The 11,612-nt window shown below is 46.5% G+C and overlaps 2 long non-coding RNA genes across 2 annotated transcripts; both read right to left on the bottom strand.

Annotated features, from left to right (window-relative positions):
• Positions 1 to 4,209: 4,209 nt before the first annotated feature.
• On the bottom strand, positions 4,210 to 5,126 carry LOC134287105 (uncharacterized). Its single transcript, XR_009997029.1, has 2 exons — positions 4,547 to 5,126; positions 4,210 to 4,355 (listed from the first exon to the last, which is right to left on the bottom strand). It is a non-coding gene; the product is annotated as an uncharacterized LOC134287105 (long non-coding RNA).
• Positions 5,127 to 6,043: 917 nt separating this feature from the next.
• On the bottom strand, positions 6,044 to 7,906 carry LOC134287104 (uncharacterized). Its single transcript, XR_009997028.1, has 2 exons — positions 6,859 to 7,906; positions 6,044 to 6,709 (listed from the first exon to the last, which is right to left on the bottom strand). It is a non-coding gene; the product is annotated as an uncharacterized LOC134287104 (long non-coding RNA).
• Positions 7,907 to 11,612: the final 3,706 nt, after the last annotated feature.

Below are 11,612 nucleotides of genomic sequence, written 5' to 3'. Positions count from 1 at the left end.
TTGTCGAGGTTCTTACGTTAGCACAAACCTCAAGAAATTGAAGCTAATAATAGTACTTCCCTCTTTTCTGGTTCATGCCCGTCCTACGTCCGTTGATTGCTGGGGTCCTGCTTCGCTGCTGCATCAGTGATGTACCGGGCGTAGGGTCAACGACCAGTCACTGCTCCTTCCCTCGTCGAACGTTGTTGCAGAATCACGATGGTCGGCTCCTAGGCTCCAACCCGTCGACGATGGCGGCTTCCTTCGTCACTCACTTCCAAAATGGCCAATTCAGTTCTTCACAAGGCGTTTATTCGATGGCGGGTACCCGCGGCAGACTAATTATCACTTTTCGCGATGGCCGGTACCAACGCCACTCACTCACTATTGTCCGCGCACTACTGTCCACAGAGTTCAACGCGCTTCACTTGTCCGATATTCACGGGTGTCTCCAGATCCAACGGTCCACCGGTCCTAAATCCGGTTCGAAGGACCAAAATGTTCTTACCGGTACCGTTGGAGACCACCCTGGCTTCGGACCTCGGATAAAACTCGTTTGAGCACTGAACACACGCGGCGTAGGAAAATCTGCAAACACTTTATTGAACTTCGATTGGCAAAACTACATGATTTATTCGGGCTCGATAGATTTGTGGGATTTCAATTTTATTGGATGCTCGTGCGCGAGCGATCGAGAAACAACTAACTGCCCTGTGTATATAGTACGATACATCAGGGTCAGGGTGGTGAATATAGACGCGAACAGAACCGATCGCTAATCGATTCGGTATAGCCAGAAACTACCTAAACAGTTTCTGTTTCTGAGCTTCTGAGTTGTTTGGTCCTGTGTGTTGACTTGGTGCTGTTTGGTTCTGGGCGTGTGGCTGTGTTCAGGAATTCCTTCGGAGATTCCCCCAGGAATTCCTTCGGAGATTCCCCCAGGAATTCCTTCGGGGATTCCTCCAGGAATTCCTTCGGGGATTCCTCCAGGAATTCCTTCGGGGATTCCTCCAGGAATTCCTTCGGGGATTCCTCCAGGAATTCCTTCGGGGATTCCTCCAGGAATTCCTTCGGGGATTCCTCCAGGAATTCCTTCGGGGATTCCTCCAGGAATTCCTTCGGGGATTCCTCCAGGAATTCCTTCGGGGATTCCTCCAGGAATTCCTTCGGGGATTCCTCCAGGAATTCCTTCGGGGATTCCTCCAGGAATTCCTTCGGGGATTCCTCCAGGAATTCCTTCGGGGATTCCTTCAGGAATTCCTTCGGGGATTCCTCCAGGAATTCCTTCGGGGATTCCTCCAGGAATTCCTTCGGGGATTCCTCCAGGAATTTCTTCAGGGATTCCTCCAGGAATTCCTTCGGGATTCCTCCAAGAATTCTCTCGGGGATTCCTCCAGGATTCCTTCGGAGACTCCTCCAGAAATTCCTTCGATGATTCCTCCAAAAATTCCTTCGGGGATTCCTCCAGGAATTCCTTCGATGATTCCTCCAGGAATTCCTTCGGAGATTCCTCCAGGAATCCCTTCGCAGACTCCTCCAGGAATTCCTTCGGGGATTCCTCCAGGAATTCCTTCGGAGATTCCTTCAGGATTCCTCCATAAATTCCTTCGATGATTCCTCCAGGAATTCCTTCGGAGATTCCTCCAGGAATTCATTCGATGATTCCTCCAGGAATTCCTTCGGAGATTCCTCCAGGAATCCCTTCGCGGATTCCTCCACGAATTCTATCGGGGATTCCTCCAAGAATTCCTTCGGGGATTCCTCCAGGAATTCCTTCGGGGATTCCTCCAGGAATTCCTTCACGGACTCCTCCAGGAATTCCTTCGGGGATTCCTCCAGGAATTCCTTCGGGGATTCCTCCAGGAATTCCTTCGGGGATTCCTCCAGGAATTCCTTCGGGGATTCCTCCAGGAATTTCTTCGGGGATTCCTCCAGGAATTCCTTCGGGAATTCCTCCAGGAATTCCTTCGGGGATTCCTCCAGGAATTCCTTCGGAGATTCCTCCAGGAATTCCTTCGGGGATTCCTCCAGGAATTCCTTCGAGGATTCCTCCAGGAAATCCTCGGGGATTCCTCCAAGAATTCTCTCGGGGATTCCTCCAGGATTCCTTCGAGGATTCCTCCAGGATTCCTTCGGGGATTCCTCCAGGAATTCCTTCGATGATTCCTCCAGGGATTCCTTCGGGGATTCCTCCAGGGATTCCTTCGGGGATTCCTCCAGGAATTCCTTCGGGGATTCCTCCAGGAATTCCTCCGGGGATTCCTGCAGGAATTCCTTCGGGGATTCCTCCAGGAATTCCTTCGGGTATTCCTCCAGGAATTCCTTCGGGGATTCCTCCAGGAATTCCTTAGGGGATTCCTCCAGGAATTCTTTGGGGATTCCTCCAGGAATTCCTTCGGGGATTCCTCCAGGAATTCCTTCGGGGATTCCTCCAGGAATTCCTTCGGGGATTCCTCCAGGAATTCCTTCGGGGATTCCTCCAGGAATTCCTTCGGGGCTTCCTCCAGGAATTCCTTCAGGGATTCCTCCAGGAATTCCTTCAGGGATTCCTCCAAGAATTCTCTCGGGGATTCCTCCAGGATTCCTTCGGGGATTCCACCAGAAATTCCTTCGATGATTCCTCCAAAAATTCCTTCGGGGATTCCTCCAGGAATTCCTTCGATGATTCCTCCAGGAATTCCTTCGGAGATTCCTCCAGGAATCCCTTCGCGGACTCTCATGGAAGAATCTAAGAAGGAATTACTGGAGGCACATAGAAGAAATCCCAGCTGATAATCCTCAAGGATTCCCTGAAGGAAGTGTTGGAGTAGTTCAAAGAAAAATCTTGAATGAATCCCTGAAGGAACTCCTGGAGCAACATCAGGGAAAATGCGGAAGGAACTTCTGGAGGAAATGCAGAAAAAGCTCATGCAAGAATTATAAAAGAAACCCCAGAAACACTGAGAAACTAAACTTTGAATAACTCTTTAAGGAATTGCTGTAGAAATCCAAGAAAGAAATCTCTGCTTCTGGAGAAACCCCAGAAAAAAAACCTGGAAGAATCCATGAAAGAAGCTCTGGAGGAATAATAGAAATAAAATGTAAAGAATTCCCAGCAGGAACTCTTGGGGGTTTGCCAGCAAGAGCTCCTGGAGAAATTCCCGTCGTGATTCCCGTAGTAATTACAACACTACTTCATTTTGGAATTAGTTGCTCCCCACACTCATTTTATATGATTTCAACAAGTTCTGGCTCGGTTCTGGCATCTTTAATCCAGTGGTCCATTCCGGCAACAGCTGACCGCAGAGTTTCTGTGATGGTTCCATAGAGATGTTGGCAGTAGAATCCGGCCTCGATGTCAGCAGGAACTTTATCTAAATTCACACAAATCTACTAGCCTCAGCAGCCGCTCTATGTTGTTTACATCTCGCACCTCGCACAAAGCCCGAACAGCGCGAGAAACGTCACTTTTCCTTGCGGAATAATTGGTCAGGCTATTTTTCCCAAAAATAACAATTAACAGCTGGCTTGATCGACACAATCATCACCACCCTTGTCACCATCATCATTGATCATCAAGTTCGTCGATTTTTCCGTTTCAGCTGAGTACCGCTCAAGAAATTTCGACAGAAAATCGTTTCTTGACCGTTTCTTGGCCTATATCTTTTGCTACAGTACTTACCAGGTCAGTACCACCCCTTATGCGTGACATGAACATCGTCACATGCGATGTAAATTCTCGCTATTTGCCCCCCAGCGCGACTTGCGAATACAGGGCGCCGGAATCAGAACCAGAGGAAGAGATCGAGTTGATCATACCTAGTTCCGATTCCGAAAACTACGAAATGTCCTTCAGCGAGCCCGAATCTGATTCGGAAGACCTGCTTCAGGTGGAAATGGGAACGAAAAGGAGCCCTGTGTCACGCTATTCTTCTGGTTATTTCTCTCCCGATTTTGACAACAGTAAGTCTTCATTCATCGAAGATTCCTCGAGACTTACTTGGTGAAGCTTTCCAATCTTCAAAGCAACAAACTTCGAAACCCGAATCCCTCAGAAAGCAGACCCAATCGTTCAAGATCCGGAAAAAGGCCAACCCAAATCTTCAAGCGGAACCTACGGTCAAAGAACTGTGCGAAAACCTGATTTCGATATTGGAACCCTACCCTTCAACGAACATTCCCCGTTCCGGACGCACACCTGGAACCCCCCAAAAGATCTTTTCATTCAATAAAAAGAAAAACAAATGCCACTAAGATTTCAAACATATTTATTCAATATTTATTTCTTTTCACTTTACTTCCTATTTTTCCGGCAGTTTGCCGTTAATCCGGTGAGGTGTGGGAGCATCGGCATTTTCCCAGTCGCCGACGGTGAACATCGCTGGATGGAAGATGATCTGAAAAGAGAGAAATAGAAACTGTTTTTAACAATTAAATGACACCGAAGGACTATTGAGTTTGTTAGGCGATTGTGTTAGTTGTTATGAGAATCGTTAGCAGTTAGTCCTAGATTAGTCGGACCGACGGATGAAAGACTCCGATCGGTCGTAAAGACAGGCTAACATGCAGACAATTAGATCCAACTTACCTTGATTTATCACGGGGATCCATACCAGCCCTGGCAGGATCGGGGGAAGTGGCGAGGAGTAAGCGAAATCGTCTTCGCTTTCCTCCACCTGTGGAGCAGTTGGGAGGGGATCGCCCAACATGTTTTGATTGGCCAAAGTCTATAAAAAAACCAATCACCTTAGAGAGGTTGATTATTTTAATGTGTACACTTTACTTACCTGTTTTCATCTTGCGGAGCCAAGATGGTGATCATGGTCCCGGGACCATTATGGGTGTTGTCACTACCCCACTGTGTTGTGTCGTTTCCAGATTCTGCCAACTGTGCCCCCATTTACTGCGCACATGAACAAGCAGTGACATTTCATGAACAATAAGGTAGATATAGAATAGATAGATACTGACTGCAAGTGAAAGTCATGCTGGATGTTGTGCAGTAAGGCGGATACAAATTTAGTTTTGACTTTTTGCCTCCTCCCCCCCTTCAAAAATTTTTAGCGATAGAATTCCTGGAGGAATCCGCGAAGGGATTCCTGGAGGAATCTCCGAAGGAATTCCTGGAGGAATCATCAAAGGAATTCCTGAAGGAATCCTCGAAGGATTTTTTGGAGGAATCATCGAAAGAATTCCTGGAGGAATCCCCGAAGGAAACCTGGAGGAATCCCCGAGAGAATTCTTGGAGGAATCCCGCAGGAATTCCTGGAGGAATCCCGCAGGAATTCCTGGAGGAATCCCCGAAGGAATTCCTGAAGGAATCCCCGAAGGAATTCCTGGAGGAATCCCCGGAGGAATTCCTGGAGGAATCCCCGAAGGAATTCCTGGAGGAATCCCCGAAGAAATTCCTGGAGGAATCCCCGAAGGAATCCTGGAGGAATCCTCGAAGGAATCCTGGAGGAATCCCCAAAAGAATTCTTGGAGGAATCCCAGAGGAATTCCTGGAGGAATCCCAGAGGAATTCCTCCAGGAATTCCTTCGGGGATTCCTTCAGGAATTTCTTCAGGGATTCCTCCATAAATTCCTTCGATGATTCCTCCAGGAATTCCTTCGGAGATTCCTCCAGGAATTCCTTCGATGATTCCTCCAGAAATTCCTTCGGAGATTCCTCCAGGAATCCCTTCGCGGATTCTGTAACCGTTCGTCCGATCTTCTGAATAGAAATGCCGCAAACACAGTGGCTTATGCGCCACTCTCTAGATGGGAGACCACTGGTCGTTATTATTACGTTGCCCGACTAAGCTTTTAACAGCATGAGTGCAATCTACTAGGGGAGGAATGATCGAACGGTTGCTGGATATATAACGCAGAAACTAGGCCGTAAAACCTCAAAGTGAATCAACCTGAAGCGAACGCACCGAAGCAGTAAAGTGAACCTATAACGCCAATGTGCTCAACGGACACGTGACTCAAGAATATCCTGGTTGGACAAAGTTACCTCAGGGATCGGTAGGAATGAACTGACAAACTCAAAAGTAATTTATATTGAATTCATTTATGTATTGTCTTCATTTTTTTCAAAAGATTCATTTATGTGTAACGTGAAAGTGTATGTGTTGTAGTGTGTGTGACATGGCCATGCTTTACGACATACCTGATCAGGGATTTTATGCTGGTGCTGGCAGCTGCTCGAACCGACAGGGGTGGGTCAACAGTCCGTGACGTTCAGCGGCCGGGGTACCGGCTACAGCGGGTGTCCGAACCTTTTGTTCCAGGGATCACCAGGGCTCCTCGACAGAAGCGTCGTCGGGAGGGGCACACGTGCGTGATGGGCCGAAACAACGTTGCGGGGATGGGCTGCGGCTGATGGACCGATACTCTACCGTCTCCTCTCGTCCGGAAGGCCAACGTGCCTCCAACTGGTTCTCGCCTGCGGGACTACTCAACCACCGTGACGAAATGAAACCTTCCCTCGAAGACTCTCGGCAGGTCGGATTGCCTCTTTCCCCGTTTGGCTACCGTAATGGCGGGCCCGCACGGTCCGGAATGGCACTTCGTGGAACGTAACTGGGCCAGCGAAGGCCGTAGAGCTTTCAAGCCCGTACAAAAAGCGTCAATCGGACGCTGCTGTCCGATTTGAATCATTGATTAGTTTCAAACAATTAAAAGAATTCAATAAGAAATTACCTTTTGTACCATAGAAAAATGCACGAGAGCAGAACCTCTGTTCCTCGTGATATAAAAACTGGAACTATTGTTCATTAAAACAAAAAAGAATAGAATGGAAAAATTTAATGCCTTTTAATTCACTTCACTGCTTTGGAATAAATTCACTTCTTAAAACTTTTACTAATAAAACTTTCAATAATTTTCAATATTCACTTCGAGTTTTTAACACACCTTTTTAGAAAAAATAGCAACGTAGAAAATCACAGAACTGGCTTCTACTCTTCAGCCTAAATGATTTAGAAGTCAAATAGTAGCTGCGAACTTTTTACTTCATACCCTAAAATGCTTAGTCACTTTCAATGACATTTAACATTCACGCATACTTTCAAACAACATTAGACGAAATTATTTAATCTACGGGTCATCTACATCTAAGGTTTGCCACTATTTAGCTTTATCCAGATAAAGCTTCTAAATTTATGGTTGGAAATTATAAATTGGCGGCTGATATATGAATGGTTCTTAAAATTATCAAAACATGCTATAAAATTATCGCACATCTAAAAATTATCAAAAACTAATTTTAAATCGTTATGGATGCTAGAAATTATGATTTTACTACAAAATATTATGTACAACAAAAATCAAACAGAAAGGCGTTACAATTCCTCCAGGAATACTATCGGGGATTCCTCCAGGAATTCCTTCGGGGATTCCTCCGGGAATTCCTTCGGGGATTCCTCCAGGAATGCCTTCACGAACTCCTAGAGGAATTCCTTCGGGGATTCCTCCAGAAATTCCTTCGGGGATTCCTCCAGGAATTCCTTCGGGGATTCCTCCAGGAATTCCTTCGGGGATTCCTCCAGGAATTCCTTCGGGGATTCCTCCAGGAATTCCTTCGGGGATTCCTCCAGGAATTCCTTCGGGGATTCCTCCAGGAATTCCTTCGAGGATTCCTCCAGGAAATCCTCGGGGATTCCTCCAAAAATTCTCTCGGGGATTCCTCCAGGATTCCTTCGGGGATTCCTCCAGGATTCCTTCGCAGATTCCTCCAGGAATTCCTTCGATGATTCCTCCAGGGATTCCTTCGGGGATTCATCCAGGAATTCCTTCGGGGATTCCTCCAGGAATTCCTTCGGGGATTCCTCCAGGAATTCCTTCGGGGATTCCTCCAGGAATTCCTTCGGGGATTCCTCCAGGAATTCCTTCGGGGATTCCTCCAGGAATTCCTTCGGGGATTCCTCCAGGAATTCCTTCGGGGATTCCTCCAGGAATTCCTTCGAGGATTCCTCCAGGAATTCCTTCGGGGATTCCTCCAGGAATTCCTTCGGGGATTCCTCCAGGAATTCCTTCGGGGATTCCTCCAGGAATTCCTTCGGGGATTCCTCCAGGAATTCCTTCGGGGATTCCTCCAGGAATTCCTTCGGGGATTCCTCCAGGAATTCCTTCGGGGATTCCTCCAGGAATTCCTTCGGGGATTCCTCCAGGAATTCCTTCGAGGATTCCTCCAGGAATTCCTTCGGGGATTCCTCCAGGAATTCCTTCGAGGATTCCTCCAGGAATTCCTCCGGGATTCCTCCAAGAATTCTCTCGAGGATTCCTCCAGGATTCCTTCGAGGATTCCTCCAGGATTCCTTCGGGGATTCCTCCAGAAATTCCTTCGGGAATTCCTCCAGGAATTCCTTCGGGGATTCCTCCAGGAATTCCTTCGGGGATTCCTCCAGGAATTCCTCCGGGGATTCCTCCAGGAATTCCTTCGGGGATTCCTTCAGGAATTCCTTCGGGGATTCCTCCCGGAATTCCTGCGGGATTCCTCCAGGAATTCCTGCGGGATTCCTCCAAGAATTCTCTCGGGGATTCCTCCAGGTTTCCTTCGAGGATTCCTCCAGGATTCCTTCGGGGATTCCTCCAGGAATTCCTTCGGGGATTCCTCCAGGAATTCTTTCGATGATTCCTCCAAAAATTCCTTCGAGGATTCCTTCAGGAATTCCTTTGATGATTCCTCCAGGAATTCCTTCGGAGATTCCTCCAGGAATCCCTTCGCGGATTCCTCCAGGAATTCTATCGCTAAAAATTTTGAAGGGGGGGAGGAGGCAAAAAGTCAAAACTAAATTTGTATCCGCCTAACTGCACAACATCCAGCATGACTTTCACTTGCAGTCAGTATCTATCTATTCTATATTCTATATCATGAAATGTCACTGCTTGTTCATGTGCGCAGTAAATGGGGGCACAGTTGGCAGAATCTGGAAACGACACAACACAGTGGGGTAGTGACAACACCCATAATGGTCCCGGGACCATGATCACCATCTTGGCTCCGCAAGATGAAAACAGGTAAGTAAAGTGTACACATTAAAATAATCAACCTCTCTAAGGTGATTGGTTTTTTTATAGACTTTGGCCAATCAAAACATGTTGGGCGATCCCCTCCCAACTGCTCCACAGGTGGAGGAAAGCGAAGACGATTTCGCTTACTCCTCGCCACTTCCCCCGATCCTGCCAGGGCTGGTATGGATCCCCGTGATAAATCAAGGTAAGTTGGATCTAATTGTCTGCATGTTAGCCTGTCTTTACGACCGATCGGAGTCTTTCATCCGTCGGTCCGACTAATCTAGGACTAACTGCTAACGATTCTCATAACAACTAACACAATCGCCTAACAAAATCAATAGTCCTTCGGTGTCATTTAATTGTTAAAAACAGTTTCTATTTCTCTCTTTTCAGATCATCTTCCATCCAGCGATGTTCACCGTCGGCGACTGGGAAAATGCCGATGCTCCCACACCTCACCGGATTAACGGCAAACTGCCGGAAAAATAGGAAGTAAAGTGAAAAGAAATAAATATTGAATAAATATGTTTGAAATCTTAGTGGCATTTGTTTTTCTTTTTATTGAATGAAAAGATCTTTTGGGGGGTTCCAGGTGTGCGTCCGGAACGGGGAATGTTCGTTGAAGGGTAGGGTTCCAATATCGAAATCAGGTTTTCGCACAGTTCTTTGACCGTAGGTTCCGCTTGAAGATTTGGGTTGGCCTTTTTCCGGATCTTGAACGATCGGGTCTGCTTTCTGAGGGATTCGGGTTTCGAAGTTTGTTGCTTTGAAGATTGGAAAGCTTCACCAGGTAAGTCTCGAGGAATCTTCGATGAATGAAGACTTACTGTTGTCAAAATCGGGAGAGAAATAACCAGAAGAATAGCGTGACACAGGGCTCCTTTTCGTTCCCATTTCCACCTGAAGCAGGTCTTCCGAATCAGATTCGGGCTCGCTGAAGGACATTTCGTAGTTTTCGGAATCGGAACTAGGTATGATCAACTCGATCTCTTCCTCTGGTTCTGATTCCGGCGCCCTGTATTCGCAAGTCGCGCTGGGGGGCAAATAGCGAGAATTTACATCGCATGTGACGATGTTCATGTCACGCATAAGGGGTGGTACTGACCTGGTAAGTACTGTAGCAAAAGATATAGGCCAAGAAACTTTTTTTTTTTTTTTTTATTTCTTTGTATTTGTGAATTTTAACTTATTGCTAATTCTTCACACAGGCCAAGAAACGGTCAAGAAACGATTTTCTGTCGAAATTTCTTGAGCGGTACTCAGCTGAAACGGAAAAATCGACGAACTTGATGATCAATGATGATGGTGACAAGGGTGGTGATGATTGTGTCGATCAAGCCAGCTGTTAATTGTTATTTTTGGGAAAAATAGCCTGACCAATTATTCCGCAAGGAAAAGTGACGTTTCTCGCGCTGTTCGGGCTTTGTGCGAGGTGCGAGATGTAAACAACATAGAGCGGCTGCTGAGGCAAGTAGATTTGTGTGAATTTAGATAAAGTTCCTGCTGACATCGAGGCCGGATTCTACTGCCAACATCTCTATGGAACCATCACAGAAACTCTGCGGTCAGCTGTTGCCGGAATGGACCACTGGATTAAAGATGCCAGAACCGAGCCGGAACTTGTTGAAATCATATAAAATGAGTGTGGGGAGCAACTAATTCCAAAATGAAGTAGTGTTGCAATTACTACGGGAATCACGACGGGAATTTCTCCAGGAGCTCTTGCTGGCAAACCCCCAAGAGTTCCTGCTGGGGATTCTTTACATTTTATTTCTATTATTCCTCCAGAGCTTCTGTCATGGATTCTTCCAGGTTTTTTTTCTGGGGTTTCTCCAGAAGCAGAGATTTCTTTCTTGGATTTCTACAGCAATTCCTTAAAGAGTTATTCAAAGTTTAGTTTCTCAGTGTTTCTGGGGTTTCTTTTATAATTCTTGCATGAGCTTTTTCTGCATTTCCTCCAGAAGTTCCTTCCGCATTTTCCCTGATGTTGCTCCAGGAGTTCCTTCAGGGATTCATTCAAGATTTTTCTTTGAACTACTCCAACACTTCCTTCAGGGAGGATTTTCAGCTGGGATTTCTTCTATGTGCCTCCAGCAATTCCTTCTTAGATTCTTCCATGAGAGACTTGTGGGGTTTTTTTTTATAAATCCAAGATTTGCTTATTGGATTCCAGAACATGTTTTTAAAGGGATTTCTTCTGATATTCTTGCAAGACTTCCTGCTTTGGTTCATCCAGAAGTTCCTTTTTCTGTGATTCTACAGAAATTTCTTCCTGGATTCCAGTGGAAGTTTCATCTGGGAATGCTTCCTCCAGGAACTCCTTCGGGGATTACCGCAAGATTCCTTTCGGAGATTCCTCCAGGAATTCATTCGGGGATTCCTCCAGGAATTCCTTTGGGGATTCCTCCAGGAAACCCTTCGGGGATTCCTCCAGGAATTCCTTCGGGGATTCCTCCAGGAATTCTATCGGAGATTCCTCCAGGAATTCCTTCGGGGATTCCTCCAGGAATTCCTTCGGGGATTCCTCCAGGAAATCCTTCGGGGATTCCTCCAAGAATTCTCTCGGGAATTCCTTCAGGATTCCTTCGAGGATTCCTCCAGGATTCCTTCGGGGATTCCTCCAGAAATTTCTTCGGGGATTCCTCCAGGAA

Source organism: Aedes albopictus, chromosome 2 (genome assembly GCF_035046485.1).
Source record: "Aedes albopictus strain Foshan chromosome 2, AalbF5, whole genome shotgun sequence".
Classification (NCBI taxonomy): domain Eukaryota; kingdom Metazoa; phylum Arthropoda; class Insecta; order Diptera; family Culicidae; genus Aedes; species Aedes albopictus.
Note: the sequence above shows the minus strand (reverse complement) of the source record. Positions and strands in the feature narration are given on the sequence as shown.